This window comes from Ambystoma mexicanum, chromosome 6q (genome assembly GCF_040938575.1).
Source record: "Ambystoma mexicanum isolate Mex_15411 chromosome 6q, UKY_AmexF1_1, whole genome shotgun sequence".
Classification (NCBI taxonomy): Eukaryota; Metazoa; Chordata; class Amphibia; order Caudata; family Ambystomatidae; genus Ambystoma; species Ambystoma mexicanum.
In genome coordinates, this window is record NC_090937.1 from 1,190,748,221 (window position 1) to 1,190,767,922 (window position 19,702).

Below are 19,702 nucleotides of genomic sequence, written 5' to 3' on the forward strand. Positions count from 1 at the left end.
ATGATTATTTGAAAAGTCGATTGATCAACTATAACAAATAAAAAAAAAAAAAAAATAATGAGAGTTCACTACATGAAACAAATAAAGAACTATTGCCATGTACTAATATTTCAGTACATAAATACTGGCTTTACATTAATGGTATTTTATTTTGGTATTTCTATTATTTGGGTTTTATGTAGTGCAAGTCTATCTAGTTAGGAAGCCATGACGCATTGCACTTGTACCTGAGGATAACACATGCGATAAGGAAGGGTTACAATAAGTGGCACATGATGTTCCAGCTGTGGAGTTAGGATATGGTGTGTGAATGCAAGTAGCCGGGGTGCCACGTGGTATTGCCTGAAGAGTAAGGTCGGGCATTTCTTGTCAAACTGCACGAGCATTGGCTTGGTGAAGATTGACACCGGAATAGTGTTCCAGCGGGCATGGACTTGGCAAGAGAAGCCTGGTTCCTGGTTTATTTCCTTGATATGCCGGTTTTGCAATGGCCTGGCTCCTGGAGCACACTGACGCACCTGAGATACAGAATTTTGCAGCTAGGTATGCAGGTGTGTCAGTGGTTTCCTTACAGGTGATGCCGGTAGTCCTACAGAGTATTCTGCCTGTCAGGGGACTCCAGTGCAGCTGCCTTAGAATAGGAGAAATATGGTTACACGTTTTGTTTCCCATTACGGATCCTGTCGTGGCATGTTAGGCATACGTTTTTAAAGCCTAGTAAATAGGATACATACAATGCTTTTAACACAATTTGATACTGGATGTCACCTCCTAAGTGATGTAATATTACGGTTTATTATTACCCAATTATGTGTGTTTAATGTATCGACCTTGAAGAATAAAGGGCTGAACCATTCATGGGAGAATTTGTTGCACACTAATCTCTGATGTAATTCTATTCACTCACTGAGCTATCTCACCAGCTTCCTGACCATGTGTGGATATTATGTCGGTATGTGGCAAAAGGAACCTAATGATGGAAATGCCTGACGTATGATTGCATACTTGAGCATATTATTACATTACATGGAAAATGATGGGAGTCCCTGGACAGTTGAAGACAAAATATGTCAGAAGACGGGAATGTCTGGGCATTCAATTACAAGAGCTGGGACATGGTGTGTGCTCCTAAGTATATGACAGATCAAGACCGGAATTCCGGGAAATCTGATGGTAACACGTGCCATATCATGTAACTATTTCAGTGTATCCTGGCAGTTTCTGCCACCATATGATAGTACATGAATCTATGGGTGTGATTCCTAGCATAGGATGTAACTGTTTTTATGATAATGGGCCTCATTCCGAGTTTGGAGGTAGTCATGGCGCTATTTGTGCCATGACTGCCACCAATAACGGGTCCGGCACCGGTATGGTTCAATGGGGACTTACCGGTGTAGTCCGACCTTTGCGGGACCGGTAAGTCCCCATTGAAAAAGCCATTCCCCATTCTCATTTGAACCCCCATAGGGCTCAATGGGAATGGGGAAGGTGCCAATAACGGTACCGCAACTTGCGGTACCGTTATTGGCTCTGAATTCCCTTAACGGGACCCGTCCATAATGCCTGGTCAGACCAGGCGTTAAAGGAGGGACCCGCTAAGGGAACTCGTAGTAGGGCAGTAAGGTGCCCAGTATCCCTTACTGCCCCACTCGGAATGAGGCACAAAGTCTAGCAAAGGGGTGGGGAATCTGGCCATATAATGTCACTACCTGGCAAATAAAGGGAAGGTGTAAGAATGTGATGACAAAACCTGGCAAGTGTGTGAGACCCTGGACATATGATGATAAAACCTTAAAAGAAATGTGAGTATATGCATCAAAGATGGAAATATCCAAGTAAAATGGAAAGATAACACACTCATTTGATAGGAATCGTGGGAACATAGTGTGTGTACTTGAGTATATGACACCAATACCTACTAAAGTTTGTACAATCTCGGGGGATGATGGCAATACATTTTGCTTGATGGCAATGTGTGCCCCTTTACGAGATCACCTGAGCTTATCATGGTAATGGCAGGCATTTAAGGTCAATGATTTCTGTGTGTTTTCATGTGAAGCTGGGCCTATTTTTCTCTTGTGTTCATATCTAGATAAGGTGTTGAGTTTATTATAAAGGTGACCAACTATTGCTTTTGTCATTGCTTGTTTAGCTGACTATGTTACAAAGACATGATCATTCTCCCCCTTCAGCTCTCGGTCCCCATTACTGCCCTCTCACGCACTGCCTCTTCCTTCATGCGTTAGAACACAGAAAACCTCTAACTGCAACAAACTATCACTGTACTGTATGAAAGCCAACATCATTAGCTTTATCAAGGCACTCTTCCTCTTAAACACCCCTTTGCAAATGTTGACATTCAATATTATTTATCTTCCTCTCGATAATTATCTGTCATCATCATTGTTTTGATTGGCTCTCCCCAATGCACCATAATATTTTGATTTAGTAGAATACTTTAACAGATTGCCATTTGGTAAGGGTGTGAAAGACCAAGCATGACTGATTTGTATTAAATAATAAAAAGATGCCGGTAGTTCCATCTCTGCTAATCAGAGTCCCCTTCATAAACTCCATGCCAAAAGCATAGGGTTCATTTGGGTCCGGCTGCATCAGAATCCTGATTTGCAGTCCCTGCTCTACCAATGACACAGAGCAGTTTCATATTTTAGAGTTGCCCAGTTAACATTTGAAGTCTCTGCAGCACTGGGACTGCATTTAAGATATGCCCCTTTACCAAAACTATGATAAACAGAAGTAGCCCATGATGATGGCAGGTGAAACTCTAAAATAAAGTTATGCCTGACATTAGGCATGGTACATGATAGAACCTATGATCATTGCTGTCAAATCACACATGTGTCAGCTCCTGTGAGCCAGCTCGGCTGTAGAAGGTGATGTGTATTCTGGCCAGATGGGCTAAGCCTGCCAAATGACAGGACATGAATCTGAATTGCCAGGCCTCTACTTTGATATCTTTGTGAGGGTAGGTATCAGCATGGGCCAGAGACAGCAGCCCACCAGACAGCTGCCCTGGTCCCAAGCATCAAAGGAGCACACCCATTTTTCTTTTTTTAATTGTAACAATAAACAATTCATTCAATCACATACCATTCATTTAAATCATGAAAAATAAAGATATAAAGCAATGTACAATCATTTAAAACAATTAAATCACATTAATTCCTTAGCAACACTCAGATATATCATAACATCCACTAGTAAAAGTAGAGAGAATTCCGTCCGTACATCCCCAATCTCGACTGTCTCAATGAAAAATATAGTTTAAGAAAGCTCACTTATTCATCTCTTATTCATCTAAATTAATTTCAACCATGAATATTGGAAGCGTAGTCATTAATATAATCCATACTTTAAACTGATCAGCCTTAGTTATTAAAAAAAAAGGAAAAGTACCAAGACCCATTCAGCATAAATAGTAATGGTCCCTTTGCCCCTAGAACGGACTAAAGTGCGTTGTGCAATTAATTTGCCTGTTACTGGTAATAACAAAGTAATATGGAAATTCTACTTGACATTCAGTTTTGCCCAAATACAACATAAGGTGCTTCTTACAATTGAGCATGTCTCTTCCAGATGAGAGGAATCCTTAAATCCTATGGCAATAAATGCAATTGTATCAGTCAAGAATATAATAATTTTATCTAACCAACTGCAGTGAACAATTACTAGATTAAATGTGTTATACTGTTACTAAAGACTATTCAAATTGAAGATAGTCCTAAAAGCATGTAACAGCTAATACCATTGGAGTGGTTTTGCTTGACAAACAACAATGCCACATTGTTTGATTATCACAAGAAGATAACAATTTACCATATTTTTTTAAGTTATTCCATCTTTTCCCTCTAATTGCCTCACAGGTTATTACAAGATGATTTAATGTTTCCTTATACTGTTCCTCCTTACAGAATCAACAACCGCATTGATCTGGGGCCAGTAGTCCATATCACATCAATACGTCCTTAGTTAGTGTAAGATTTCAATTGAAATGTAGGAAGTTTCTTCTTATCTGCCTGTCTGGATATATTGATAGAAATGGTGCTAAAATCCCCACTTTTTTATGGTCCGAATTCAGGTGGCTTAAGGATCTATAGGAATCTAACAGTCATGTTGGTATAGCAACCAATTTACTTTACATGGGTTGGTGACAAGATCTGAAGTAGATGACCCAATCATCGTAAGCAGTGCCAAACAATAGGACTGAAAAATATTAATACATATACCCCTCTTCATTTCCAGAATAGTTTTTTAGAGCAGCAAACAAAGAATTGTTGAGGGATTTTGCAATGCAAACTTTAATACTTCCAGCATGCCCTGGCTTTTAATGATTAGGTTCCAGGATCATACCTGATGGCAGAAATGTGCATGCTGTTTGGAACCTGCAGGGTCTTCAACCACGTTATTCCCTAAACAACAGATAAGTATTCTAAAACCCACATTTCCATAAGTTCTATCCCATAAAGGATTTTGGGAATGATCTTACCTTCAAAGAATATTAGTTCAGGGAGCAATGTATAGTTATCATATTTAGCATCAATTCGGCATAACGGGTTTAACAAGGTGGTCATACGTATTCTGATCTGTTCTTTAGTAAGCTGCTTTAGTGGTTTCATTTGAATGGGAAATCCCAACTAGGTAAAATGGTCAACCAACTCAATTGATGCCATTTCAGGCCTCCATCTAAGATAGGGAGCTAACACGCAACATTGCCTAACCCGTCTAGAGGTTTTGATCTGACGAGTAAGCAAGTATTGTTGGTTCAAACGTATTTGAATGTTTGAGCCATCATAAAGGCCAATTATGAGTCGTAACAACCCATCCGCGACACCCCATCTATGCAATTTAGCCCAAAGAAGAGATCTGTTGACTGGATCAAATATAGCCGACAGCTCAATGCTTGCCAAAAAAACATAGTCGTATCTCTGCATCCAAACTCATTGTCCACTTCAATATAAAACCATTTAGGGAGGTGCTCATGAATTTGCAGAATCGAGTCTGTCATTTGAAATTCTGCCCCCAGATGATTGACAATCATCTAGTTGCTCCAACAGCAAGGCTGCAAAGACCTTGCTGTCAGCATCTAGGATTGTGATGGGTGGGGTTTGATCTACTCACCTTTTTGAAGACAGGCACAACATACGTGGTTGACCAAGTAGAGGGGAACTGTTGCATCATAGAAATATGTTCTAAAATAATGGTCACTATCTCTGCCCACGCATTCGGAATGCCCTTAAATACCAATTAGACAATTTGTTGGGCCCGGATTCCCTGGAAACGCTAATGCAGTGTATAATCTCCCCAATAGAGGAGGAAGAGACTGGCGTCTTCCAAGCGGTATCAACCAAATCGGTGGTGTCACGAGACTCTCCTTCCTCCAAAAAAGCAAGTGTGTTAGTATAATGAGATACCCATGTTTCTTCAGGAATAGGTTTGGCCTCCCGTCCCAAACGTGCGTTTCCCCGGGTCATTTACGAGGTGCCATAATGCCTGAATATTTTTGTTAGATAAGTCTTGTAACATTGTTTCCACTTTTCTTTGGCTCGATTGAACTTCAACCAATTTCTATATGTCTGCTTAACTTTATTAATAGACACCTTTCTAGATTTCAATGATAAAGTTGGAGTTCTCCTGATCATTCTTATTTGGGTTATAATATTTTCTATTTTTTTGCCACCTTAACGTCATGAAGGTGGACATGGTTCAACCTCAACCCCCTTACAGCCGCACTGGTACTAAACAAGCAGTTGTTTACTAAATCACCTACAGATTGTACAAAGTTATCAACCAAGAAAGGGTCATTCAGCTGTTTTGGCATAGTGGTTTAAAGTTAATTTGTAAAATGCTTGAGTTTATTTGTTGCACCGTAACTGGATTCCATCTGAGCCTGTTTCCAGGTTCATTAAGACCAATACCTATGCCCATTTGGGCAGATTCTTGTCTGAAGCACCCACCCATTTCAAATTCAGCATTCAGAATACAGTGATCACTGAATTCTGTAGGGAAGATGGATAAAAGCTTATGTTTCTCAAACAGAATGTTACTAGTAAAGATGTAATCTATGGTTGAAGTAAGAGATCAACGGTACCAAGTAAAATTAATTGGTGTATCACCTGCCAAAGCACCATTCAGCATTACTAGGCACATACAAACTAGCAATTTTGTCCACACATAACCAAAATACTCCTTCCCTTTAAGTCTGGAGATTGCAGCGATTGTCAAATCCACGTGTATGCTTGAGGCATTAAGATTACCCGAGAGAAGGATCGATCCACCTTCCCATTTTTCCAGACACTCATTAATTCTGTCCAAAATGAGGTTGGTAAAGACATTTAAATGACCTCAACCTGAGTGCCAGTATATATTAATGACCAAGATATCAAGGTCACTGGCAGTAGAGAATCTAACGTGAGTTTCTATAAAGCCAAATGTAAGATTTATGCTCTCAATAATTCAGTATGGCAAACTGTATTTGACTAGGATCAACAATACTCCCGATGGCCGTCCACCCTGAGTACCCATTTTTGCAGGCTGATAATTATAATCATAACCATCAATGACTGGAAATTCAATTAACCAAGTTTCCTGTGATGGATTTAGACTTAGAAAAAGCACCAAATACTGAGTTGGAAAATCAGTGGGTGTGGCTGCAAGTATTCCAAGATAGGAAGGACGTTAAATAAGAACTGATGTTAGGGACAGTGCGGAGCAGAATCTAATATGTTCCCATTTAAGGCACCCACAATCCATGACCAATCACTAGATTGTACCTCTGAGGTGATATTACTTTTGCTTGTCTGCACCATGCGCTCTGAACCTTGTACATGAGCCAAGGTGACCAAAATGTCCATGGGCGAAAAGTTCAGTGGACCACCATTGCTCATTGCGCCTGACAATTTCCCCTGTCTTTAGAGGGTGTAATGCCAAAGCCAAATGTGCAAATGGTACTGAGTTTGCTCATAACAATATCTAGCACCATTTTGGATCTAAATACAAACTCCATTTAGCCCATTCTAAATGGGTTAAAGAAAAATATTCTGTTAATGTCTCGCGTAGAGATTGTACTAAGAGTTGGTATTGCAGTCAATAACCGGAGTATGTTTGCACAGTTTAAAACTATGTGTTTGTTGTTATATAAAACACTTTCTAGACATACTTTAAATTCATCCTCTAAGTGCAAATCACCGGCGAAATGAGAGGACTCTTGCAATTCCTGTTCCCGTAATCTTACTGATTACTGAACCTTTTGGATAGCGCTGGTGTTTCTCCTCCTTAGGAGGTTCTCTACCCTTTGAACACTTGTATCTATCTATTTATTTGTATCTATTTGAGCACTATGTATCTCTAATTGAGATTTCCAGGTGTGCTCATTTCCCTTCTTCTTGTTCCAATTAATCTCAGAGGTGAAAAACTAGATCTATAATCTTCCACAGAGAAGAGATGAGGTCCAACATTCTCAGTGTGAATTGCTTCATTAATACAGGGAAGAAAAGGACTCATACACTGAGCTGGAACAAGGCAAACAGTTTTAGTCACATGCTTCTCAGTTAGTGTAGCTGTAAACTTTGAGTATCCCAAGATGAACAAGGTTGAGGTAGGAGTTGTCTGCTTATCCTCACAAATCCTAGAATCAAATGAAGGCATCGGCCAACAAATGATTGATTACCTGATCTGAGAGTCTGTTTTAAAAATCAATTCAAATTATTTTAGTAGCTTACTCATTCTGCCTGTTAAACGGCATATTTTTGGTTTTCCTGGATTGTTAACCACCCCTTTTAATCTGTCCACTGCTTGTACCTGGATTCGGTTGTGGCTCCACAGGAACTACTCCTACACAATCCCTCTTCTTTCACTATGATTTGCTTTCATTTGCGTAGTTCCATGAGTGATGTAACAATAAACAAATAAACCATTTGCAATCCCAATGCCATAGGGAGCAGGTGGCAAGCTCCTACCATTGGCCTGATTGACTACGTTGGATGATGATGCAACCAGCGTATTCAGTGCATTGATAGTAGTGTTAATGGTGTTCTTGGGTTCCACTAACAGGTGAGCAAAACTACCAGCTTTACTGGGCATGCCATCTGTATCTAGAAAATCTGAATGTAGCAATTATTGTTTTTGATTAAACAGACATTTTTTCAGGTTTTTGAGGACATTGATGTTGTCAAATTCAAACAAAAGAGATTCCAACAAAACCGATTGATTCCTGGTTTCAGTTTGTAGTCCCTCATAGAGAGAAACCAGTGCCCATGAAACTTGATTTATTTTGGTTAGTATATCTGTCTGTAAACTGTCCATATTATTAGCTGTAAGTGCTGTTCTGGAGTTGAGAGAAAGGAGGAATCAACATTCAAAGGCTGCTTGGAAGATAAATCCGGTGGGGTGTCCATTGTAAAGCTGGCTTTGCTTTGTTCAATATGCATGTGGACCTCGACTGGGAGCTCTAATAGTTCATGGGAATGTGGTTCAACTTGGAAAGTTTCTCTGAACAGAACTGCCTCGTGATTAGCGGAAACTAACTCAGTTCTTAAAATTGAGAGAACACAGAGTAGTAATCCATAATATTTCTATTTCTTGATGTTAGTAAGGGCGGGTGATGGGCTTTGTTGCAGGATATCAAATCTCCAAATGTATCATAAATTGGGGACGTTTCTTCTCCCAGTGAATGGAGCAGAGGTGAGAGCATTAGTGACAATTGGTCTTGCAAAGGGTTGTCCCCCAGATAAGGAGGGAGGGGAAGACAAATAGCCTGAAGCATTTCATAATCAGAAATGGGGTCCAAGTTTATCAACAGATGCAGCAGCATCCCTTTGCCACTTTGACGGTCCTCCATGTAAACGAAAATGCCTATAGATAGCAATTCAAATTGCAAATATAAGTATGTCTACGTTGGAGGATAGTCACTTTATACTTAGTACTGTATTTACTTGTCGTTGCAAAAGGTAGTATAGTCAAAGGCCGCCTTACCGCCAAACTGCCCAAATGCCAAAACTCTTGGTTGCACTCAAATTGGCACGCGCTATCACCCAGCAGGATTGGTTATGTGGGTCAGAGCAGGTTAGACTGAGGTAGCCAAGTGAAGAGCTCCCAGGTGAGCCTAGTCGGTTGTGGCTGAATATGCTCAGTGAATTACAAGGATCTCTTGTAAAGTCATGCTTCACAAAGTTGAGAGCAACGGAGCAAAGTGACCTGCCAACTGCCAAAACACTTGGATGCCCTCGAAATCACCCATTCAAAGATAGTTGTCTCACACCAGGATTCTGCAATTCTAAAGGCATTTGATCTCAGTGAGAAAGGAAGGGGAGGGGTTAAGGTAGTGATGTGGGCTCTGTACAGTGGAAGAAGACTTCCACCATTTGGCTTTTCTCTTTCCTTCCTGTCCCCTACACATCATCTTGAGCAAAGCACTGTGTGTGTGATGTCTGTTCTTTTAAGAACAGGGACTGGACCACTAAGGCCAGCTAGCGTTAGTCCAGTCACCTCTGAACGTCTAACTTTAAAATAAGGTCCCAATACCAATTGTTTGATTCACTCTGGAACAACACCTGAGAAGTATTCACTGGACCTTTTTTGGGAGAGTTGTACTTTCCAAAGTCCTCAACCACTGAGGGGGAATAGGAACAGTCCAAGGCAGAGGAGAGTGCTGCCCTGGACCCACTCCCATTGGGGGTGACACTTGCTGTCGACCATGACCTGCCATTCTGCACCAAAATCTCCTAGGTCTGGGAGAGCACACCCCGGAAGGACTCATAATGTCCTAGAGCCCATGGAATGGAATGGGTCTCACGGCATCTGGAGACCAGATCAGCTAAGGATCCATGTTCTGCTGGACCAAACTGGTCAAAATGTTGTCAAACCACATTTGTCGCTCACCAAAACAGAGGGACCCCGGCAGTGCTTCCTGTGGCATGCCTCTGACCATTTGAACTGCATTGCCTGCATCTCAAACCAGCTTGACGCTGCATTGTGCCCTTGCTAAGCCTGTCACATGCTGGGTTTGATTTGACTGACCAACGCGAGACCCAATACGTACCGCTGGAGAGTCACTTGCATGCCCGAACCAGGGGTTACAGCACGACTTGGCCTGACTCGCCTTTGAACTGCAATTCGCCAAACCGCAAACTGGATGGAGCAACAGTATCATTTATTCAAATCATGGCTGTCCACTGACTCAAACCCCTGGAGCATCACACGTCGACCCTTCCCAGTGATTTCAACTCGACTCGACTTGGCTCTTCTTCAAACAGGTCCTGGTGAGCACCCGACCTGCTTCGCCAAACACTGCCTAGGGACCATGCAGAGCTACCACATTTGAACATGCTCAACGCCTGCTTGTTGCTTGGGCACAAACAATCCAACGTACCCGAAGTGAGCGTGATCCACTCACATCACTGCTCAAAGCCAGGATCCACCCCGTCGAACTGCCAAGAACTGCAAAAAGGTACTTTTGACAATTAACTGCCCCTTGGTTCAGTTCTGGATCCTAGAGACTGGTTCGGCCACTAATTACATGTTTGCATCCAAGAAGCATATCCTTTTAAAAGAACATTGTGGATTTTACTTGCCTTATGCCTCTGATTCATTAGAGTGCTGGATTGTACTACCTTTGCTTATTCTCTGTTCTTTCCAGAGGGGTGAGTTTTGTGTAGTCTGTTTCTATTTGGTTATTTTGCAGATGGTGTGTGTTATTACAATATATCTGTTTATATACAACCTTGTTTGGACATTCCCTGTATTTTGGACCATTATTCTTTGCTGTTTGGGTTGCTAAGAGCTTTGCTTTCCCTCGGCCCACGTTACCACAAAAGGTATATCTGTTATCAGGGTCTGTTTTACTTTTGCAAAACTATGAGGGTTGAGTGGTAATTTCGCCCCTAATCATCATTGTGCTCCTGCAGAACAGAATCCAATTGGTCACAGATACCATGCACTTTAGTTGTAAAATGTAACTATCCGATGGAGCATCAACTTGGAGATGCAGTTCACACGTCTTAAACGTGTGTTACCATAGGCCTATATTTGAACATATAAGAAACTGAACAGTTTAAAAAAATGTATAACTGTGATTGTTTTTCGCTGAACTCCTAGGAACCAGAAAGAACAAATCACAACGGAACACAGCCTAGTAATTACATTGCCAGTCTCTTTTTTCCGTCTGGCACCACATCTACACTGTTCCTCCTGCCTGTGCCTCACTCCCTCAGTCTGGTAAGCATATACCCAAGCAACTAATACATTTCGATAAAAAAATCCACCATTTTGTTATATGTCTGAATATTTTTTACTGTAGCCTAACATATTGAATTATAGATAGCTCTCTGCTACGTATCTGAGCGACAGCTAAACAATGAGAGGGAAGCTCGAGTTTTCTCGCCTATGACTTGGAATATACACTATAGTTGAAAGCTACCAAACTATGAGTGCATGTTGTCTATGGCCCACATGAGTCCATATTGTACCCCCTGCACTGTCCCCAAGGATCAGCATTTTATATTTAATTCAGAAAATCATCGCGCCCGACACACTGTCGATCTACAAAATGATCCAGGTGGAACTCAGCCAAGGACGATGTGAAGCTTTGAACAGGTGGGAACAGAAGCTCATAAAGAAGCTTACAGATTTGGCCTGCACGCTTGACGATCTATTGCAAAATCCTGAAAAGATAAAAAGCAAAATAGCTCAAGAAGATTGGATTCAAACATGTGAAATAGCAACGGCCAACAAACTACTATGCCATTTACCACCAACGACAAATAAGTTGAGACTACCACTGAATTATTGCATAAAATTCCCTAATAAGAGACTGCAAAAAACTGTTATGAAAATGAGATTAAATCAAATGCCAATTCAAGAAATCAGAGCTATCCGCTCTGAAGTACCTCCAAAAATCTGCAGGCTATGTGCAGAGGCTGAATCGGTGGAAACCGTAAGACATTTACTATTGAATTGTGCTAAAACAGCTCACTTGAGGCAAGCTTTCTTGGTACCCTTAATGTATGATGCCACACTTCGTGAGGAGGACACCTGGTGGTGCCGTCTGGTGGCCGGTGAAAAAACAAAATGGTCAACGGCGGCAGTTAAGATACTAGAAGCCGCATTGAAATTGGCAACAGAGACTGCAAATCCAGCCAGTATTAACTGATAGAGATCTATTTTTAGAAATGTTACGATCCTTTGCATCTGTTTTCTGCTTCTTCTTCTTCATTTCTTTTATTTCGCTTCGTTTTCTTCTCTCCTTTATCTTACGAACTTACTTCTTGCAAAAGTCAACATTTTGTAAATAATAAAAAATATATAATAATATTGAATTCAATAAAATATGTTCCCTCTCATATCACAGAATACGAAAACTGGAAAAAGTGAAATACATGCCAGAGAAACTGCCACATGCACCTGCCCCGATGTCAAACCACTTGATTATGAATTCCATAATCATCCGCCGTAATGGCACAGCAGGATGTAACAGCCTTCAGAAAGGGGAGTTTTTACTTATTCCTTTCCTACAGAAGCCATACACAGCAGCCGTGTCAATAGAAGCCATGGTAATAGAAGATGCAGCGGCCGACATGTTTTGAGGGTGCACCTTTTGGCATTTTGCACCCTGAGCTTTTGTAAACTGTTATTATTGTTCAAACATTTGTGATAAAAATACATTTCAGCTATAGCACAATCTGCAGTAACACAAACAAGTGAGATGGCTGCATTTTAATATCTGACAAATGAGCTGCATTCACTAATTGTGGCGGACTAGCAAGTGGAATTATCTCCAGTTCAATTAATTACTAGTAAGAATGTGTATTGCAACTCCCGCATAATCATTAAACAGCTCAATGTACAAGTCTCATGTTGCTGCCTGTGGCTGTGGCATTTCCATCTAGAAGGAAATCTGAGAGGTCACACTGTCCTTGACCTTTGATTAAAATCAACCCAGTTGGACGGCGTTCCTCGAGGCTTTATTCCAGCACATCCAGTTTGACATTTTCTGCCTCACATTTTTATAAACACACCCATGCGAATGCATGCAATCTTCGGCAGCCATGTCAGAGAAAAGCTCCCCGCGTCAGTTGAACATGCATAATTATATGTGAGAAGCACTCCACAGTGCCTCGGCTGGGATTTATTTTAAAAGAAATCCGCTGATTAAAGTGAAGCAAATTATTGCACCATTGCAGTCGGTTGTTCACATTCAGGCCAAATAATGTTCAGCCGCAGAAACTAAAATTGAAATTAACAGACTGCTTCTGGCACGAGCATCCGGAGGCTGTTTGTACCACAGCCACCCAGCAAGAGCCCACAAGAACTGCTTTTTCTGGCGTTGGTTATATTGTATTAAAAAACAATTTCGATTTCATCCTTTTTTTTCCACAGCAGAGCGCTGATTAAAACTTCCCATTAATCACAGGAAAAATGGAGGAATTACATCGGATGCCTGACAAATCCAGTGTCTTTAACTTGAAATGGAAGTGTTTATTACTTGTTAGGGCACACGCAAATTACCATAGGAATTAGTCCTGTGTGGCTTTTCCTTCCAGTCCGTAGCGTGTGCCGCATGCGCTGATTTTTTTCTATGCTGTGAAAATCAGCATTTAACTGGTCACCTCTGGTGAAATCCTCACATTCACGGAGAATATCATGTCTGTGTATGCATCTTTTTATTTTGTGTAATGTGTTTTTATGTATGCATGTTTGGGAATGTGTCTATTTGTGAATGTGTAAATCTTTGTTTTTATATATGTGTGCATGCAAGGGGTTTTTGAAGTGTTGTAGGAATGTGCAAGTCAATAAGTGAGTGTATGCTGTCTGAATGTAAGAATCATCAGGTGAATGAGATTGCATGTTGTGTGCCTGCCCTCTGCTGAGTGTATGAGGGGTGGCGGGTCTCTAATTTGGGTTGGGTGCAAGTGCTGTCATGGCATTCATACTGGGCATCAAAGGTAAAGCAAACACGATGGATGGTATAACATAGCTAGACTGGCATGCTTTGGTGCATCCAGTCTAGCTATCCTTTCTTATGTGAGATGACATTTTTTATTGGGGATCAATGGTAAAACAAACATGATAAGTGCTATACAAGCATACCTTTGTGCATCGAGTTGAGCAATATGTGCTTTCTATGACATCATCTTTTTTTAGGCATCAAGGGTAAAGCAAACATGAATGATTTCATGTAGATAGACTGGCATACTTGTGTGAAGCCAGTATAGGTATACTGTTCTTACTGTGGCATGGCATTTATACTGGGCATCAAGGATAACACGTGCACAATGATTGCTAGTATGTAGTGCCCTACTTTGGTTCAGCCAATCTAGCTGAACTTTGTATGTGGCATGGTTTTTCCTGGTAATGAAGGGTAACACAAACATAATGCATGTTATTGCATTGTTAGAGTGTTTTTCATTGGGGAAGCCAGACTTACTGTGTCATTTTATATTTGGCAAAGCCAAGAGGAGTCCCTTTGTATTTGGTAACAATTGCACATATAGGCGCAGTCTGCTTGGATATGCATGGGCACAGAAAGCATGATAATGTTTTTTGTACTGCGTATATTGTGGGCAAAGCCATGATGAAAATGTTTTGGAAAAAGCTCCTGCCCACTGTTGGTGATTTGCATTGATTACATTTTCTCACATGCTACCATCCTAAACTGATTTCAAACTTTGTGGCTTTTTACCAAATTTTTCACAAAAAGTGTGCTTGGATATGCATCATTTCAAAACATTATATTTTGAGTTTTCTGAGCGGAGGAACCCCATGGACCCCCCTGGTAGGTTTAGAATGCCTTGATGTGCTTGGTCGCTCATGCATATTCGAGCCAAACATTTATCCTCTTTCAATTAAAACATTCAAAAGCCTAGACTGGTCATAACCACTCATTTCTTGAGAAGTATGACTTCAAAGATGTGTAAAATATACAAACATATGCTGTACCATTTCATTAAAAAACAATGATGATGATGTCACCACAGGACATGGTGATGAGGATCCGAGAAGGTATGCTTACGGTTCCAGAACATTTTAGTCCATCTGGTTAGAGTCAAATTCAGTCTTTGTGTATATTGATCTGTCTAAAGCTCAATCTGTGGCGTGGTTGAACATTAAAACTTTACAGTCTCAGGATGACAACATATGAGGTATTGTTGAAAAGAGAAGAAACACCTTTTGTTACTGGTTACCTCCTAGAACTAAGTATATCATGTTTTCCTTAATAGTGCATAGATTTGAGCAATGCCCAGTAGTGTTGATTCAATTATGCTATTTGTGGAAGCCTTGAGTGATACATAATAGCTGCTTAACCAATAACAAGGAAAATGCTGTTGAAATTAATCTCATGAACGAATGTATGCCCATGTTTTTATTATGTCCTATCATAATCTGCTATTCAATTTTATATGTGTCTTATTTCTATGTGTTATATTGTCTATATGATTAATGAATGTATTTGAATACAAATTATTCATTTGAATTGAAGATTACTTAGAGTCAAGGAGAACCCTGGTGTTCATCCAGATGTTGTGCCACTGTCATAGTCATGAAGACAGGGGCACAAGCATGCAGGAGTCGCATGCACAGGAGACCTGGGTGGACACTGTCCTGGCACCTTTGGCAACAGGCTCATGAACAAAAGTAAAGAACATCCATTAAACACCAAACATAACACTTCAGATGCATTAACCTTGAACATTCCATCCATTAAGCAGCCCCAAGTATATAGGGTCAGCTACCCACAATTTATATAGACACACATGTGGCATAATCACACTAACTTGGTGAATGTGGAAAGACTGGGGTAATGTTGGGCTTTTTTTCAATAGAATGTGTTACCCACCAATACAGCAAAAATGTTTAGCTAATTACTGTCTTCATAACAAATGTGATTTTGTTGTTATATTTTGTTCACTATTAAGTCTATCTAAAGCACTAATATATTGTATATAATTTTCCTTTTATAGAAATTTTTTGATGAATATGTCGCCCCTGATGAAGAGTTTTTTCGACTCGAAACGCGTTGGGCACTTGAAAACACAAATAAATAACAGAATTTACTGTTGATGATCACTAATTGTCTATTGAATGTGTTTTTCCTAAATCTTCTGTATTTTGAATATAAAGAAATTCATAAACATTCAAAATAATCTTCGGATTATTAACTCCATTAGGCCATTCGGCCTGCTAGACAGTGTGCAGGGGACGCGGCTATCCCTATCGGATTGCTCTCTCTTTTTTACCTTTGGCAACAGGCTCATGAACAAAAGTAAAGAACATCCATTAAACACCAAACATAACACTTCAGATGCATTAACCTTGAACATTCCATCCAATAAGCAGGATGCATTAACCTTGAACATTCCATCCATTAAGCAGCCCCAAGTGTATTCTTGGACATGGCTGCTAATGGATTACCTTTACACATGCTCACTCTCTAGGAGTGGCAGGGTGTGGCTGGTAAGCCGGCCCTAATGGGTGTGCCCACGATCTCAGCTATATAAGCTGCCCCGATCCTCAAGACAGACGCTTTGCGTTATTCTGCACTTGCAAGCAGCGTAACGCTCACCGACGCCTGAGGTCGGACTTACCTTTGAAGATCCTGCTTCCTAGACCTCCTGCTTCCTGCCAGCATACTTACCAACAGGGGGAATCTGTTCTTACCTGTACATCTCTTCGGCGAACCAAGTATTCATCTTTACACTTTCCGAAATGCTGAAATCTTCATCTTGGCACTGCAACACAACATGCTCGTCGACAGCAGCGCCTGCAAGGAAAAACAGAAGACAAGGTTAGACATCGAAGAAACAGTCAGTTTAAGGTTGCCCTTCGCCATCGTTTGCGCTTTCCTTAAACCATCACTTACCTGCTGTCGAACATTGGGTAGCATCCATCTTCCATCCGGCCGCGTCTCGCGTCTCACAGCTGCATTGAGGCCGCATTTCGATCTAATGGAAGAAAACAGAAGAGAGACATTATTGCGGGCACAAATAGGAGCAACATATAAAGACATTAAACAGAATGAACAGCATCACAAGAGCTCAAGAAAGACTTACCAATCATAAGGAGAAGCATAGTCACAGCTGAACTGAACTAATCCTTATCAGGGATCAGTGAAGGAACTAGATCCCTTTCGACGCACCCCTGCCAGAAGTAGCAGGACGGAGAGCTTATCGTCCATAATTCACAGGTGAGCTTTATAGGCCGGCATATGCTCACAGAAACCGTACTTTGAGGTGAAGGATTTGAGAGGTACAACAATCACAGATGGGCACACTCGCACACTGTTATCTCCACGCAGGAGCAGTATCACCACGTACCACCGCTCACAGCTTTTCTACTGAGGGAGAGGCCTGAAAGGGGTGATTCAAGTTCAGGGAGGGCTGCAACCATGCCCCAATGCCTCTGCAGAGACCAGGCGAGCATAACAGCCACCCTCACAGGAACAGGACACCAGGACTGTGGCCAAATCATTCTCAGAAGGAACGGCAAATAATTGGTGACCCTGAATTTCATTAGCACACTCACCTGACTATATACCTGATGTTCATGTCAATTATAAATTCTCTGGTCAGTGACGAAGTAGTAAAAATTATGGAGACCTTTCTAGATGGTCACATAATGGATGTAAAACATCACAAATATCGAGAAAACATGGAACTGAACTAAAACTCATGGAATTGAATACCTCACTGTTCGAGGCGTAACCATACATTTTTGAAGATTAATGGCACAATAATGCTTGGATAAAAAAAAAAAACAAACATGAATATATTAATCAAGAATTACACAAATGTTCATATTTAACCCCTTCGAATGAACTAATGGTAAATGAGAACCACTAGAGTAAGAACGATTAAGGGGCGCAAGCAATTACAACATGTAACATGTACCTGATTTATAACATTAGATAAGAGGTTTTTTTTTAATAAAGTTTGCATGCAATGCAACAATTTGTAAAATAAATTCATAGGCTGGACAATGATTTTATCAGTAATAACAAATTCTATGATCAATTGAATATTAGCCCATGGAGATTGTTATTGACCTCCTCTCAGCCAATCAGAATGTTCATAGAGCAGTCAATAACTACTGGTATTGACTGCATTCTGAACGTTCTGAATTCAAATGCAGATAGGGAAAGCACAATGCAATTTACAACCAAGTTTTCTTTCAACAACAACTTTCTCTCTGGGAAGATGTTTTGCCTCTGGCAATATTCTATTAGACACAACAGATAGTAAGCTAAAACGTGGGACTATTCTTTCACTTTCTTATAAATAAACCGTTTACTTTAAAATGACACCTAATGATTGCTCATGCTATACCGACACCAGCATAAACAAGTTTGCAAATGAAAGGTTATAGAGAAACCATTGTTATTTAAACACTACAAAAGACACATTTAATTTACTAACTCTGTTTTTTCTATTTACTTTACCTACTATGATAGTAATGTTTGACTTCATCACCAAAACTACGAAACATGTATTATGAATACCACAATGTGCTAATAGCCTTAATGACTTCGGGAGGAGTCCTTATTTCTTGGGATAATAAGTCTTCCCGAATTTATGGCCCTCGGCTTTGTCTTGGGCAATAACTTGGTAGTGGGTCATTATCCTGCAATAATGACTCCTCCCTTGGTTAATAAGGAAATAATATTGCTCGAAAAACGCTAGGAGTCGAAACACGAGTTGACACATTGGTACAGAGTCATTTTCATATAAAATTCAGAGATGATATCACTATTTTCCTTATATTGTTTTCTTTGAATACATAGACACTGATGCAAATAACAAATAACACACTTTCCAACGTTATAAGTAACAAAGAGGTGTTTAAGAGAGATAGAATTATAAGTATTAAAAAGGTATTTAACGGTGTACAAAAAGGAGAGATGTAAGCAATAGAGTAAACAGAATTATGGGGAATTTACCCTTTGGCGAGGCAGCTTCAAATTTACATCAAGGCCATACCATGAGCATGGAAAATGAATCTGATCTTTCAAGGGACATAGAGAAATGGTGCGGATGCTCAGTTGTTTGAGGTCAGCATGTCCCTATTTTGTCACAGTTTGGCAAGAATTATTTGTAGACATAACTGCATGTTGCAGCTTTAGATGTTCGCATAAATGCATTCACCACATGTCGAAATAGTTACAAGATTACAATGACCTCACCCTGCATCATCAACCAAGACATGACACTTATATAGTACCTGAGTGAAACCTTGTGATGCCTATAAGAATAGTACATATTTAAGTCAGGAAAATCCTGGCAGTTCCTCTTGAGACTCCTTTTGACAACCCTTTAAATAAGAGAAAGCACCCCAGACACCATATATCTAAAGCTAAAAGTTCTAACGGAAATCATTCAGACCACAACACATCAGCACATTCATTTACATGTACTCTGATATATCAATCGCGAATAGAAAAAAGTGGTTACGAGTTGGGAAGTGGAATTTGGATTGTCTTACAAACAAAGTTTTAGATGCTGAATTGCAACTTTTGCAAGAAACAGCCATTCACCTTTTCATCAACAGTAGAAAACAGTTGTCTAAAAAGGGGTAGGGGTGCTAATGTGGGTCAACCTATTTTTGACAGACTGTACCACTGTCAATGTATCATTAAGAAATAATGGGCACAAGAAATGCAGGCTTAATCACAAATACAACACTTTTTGATGAT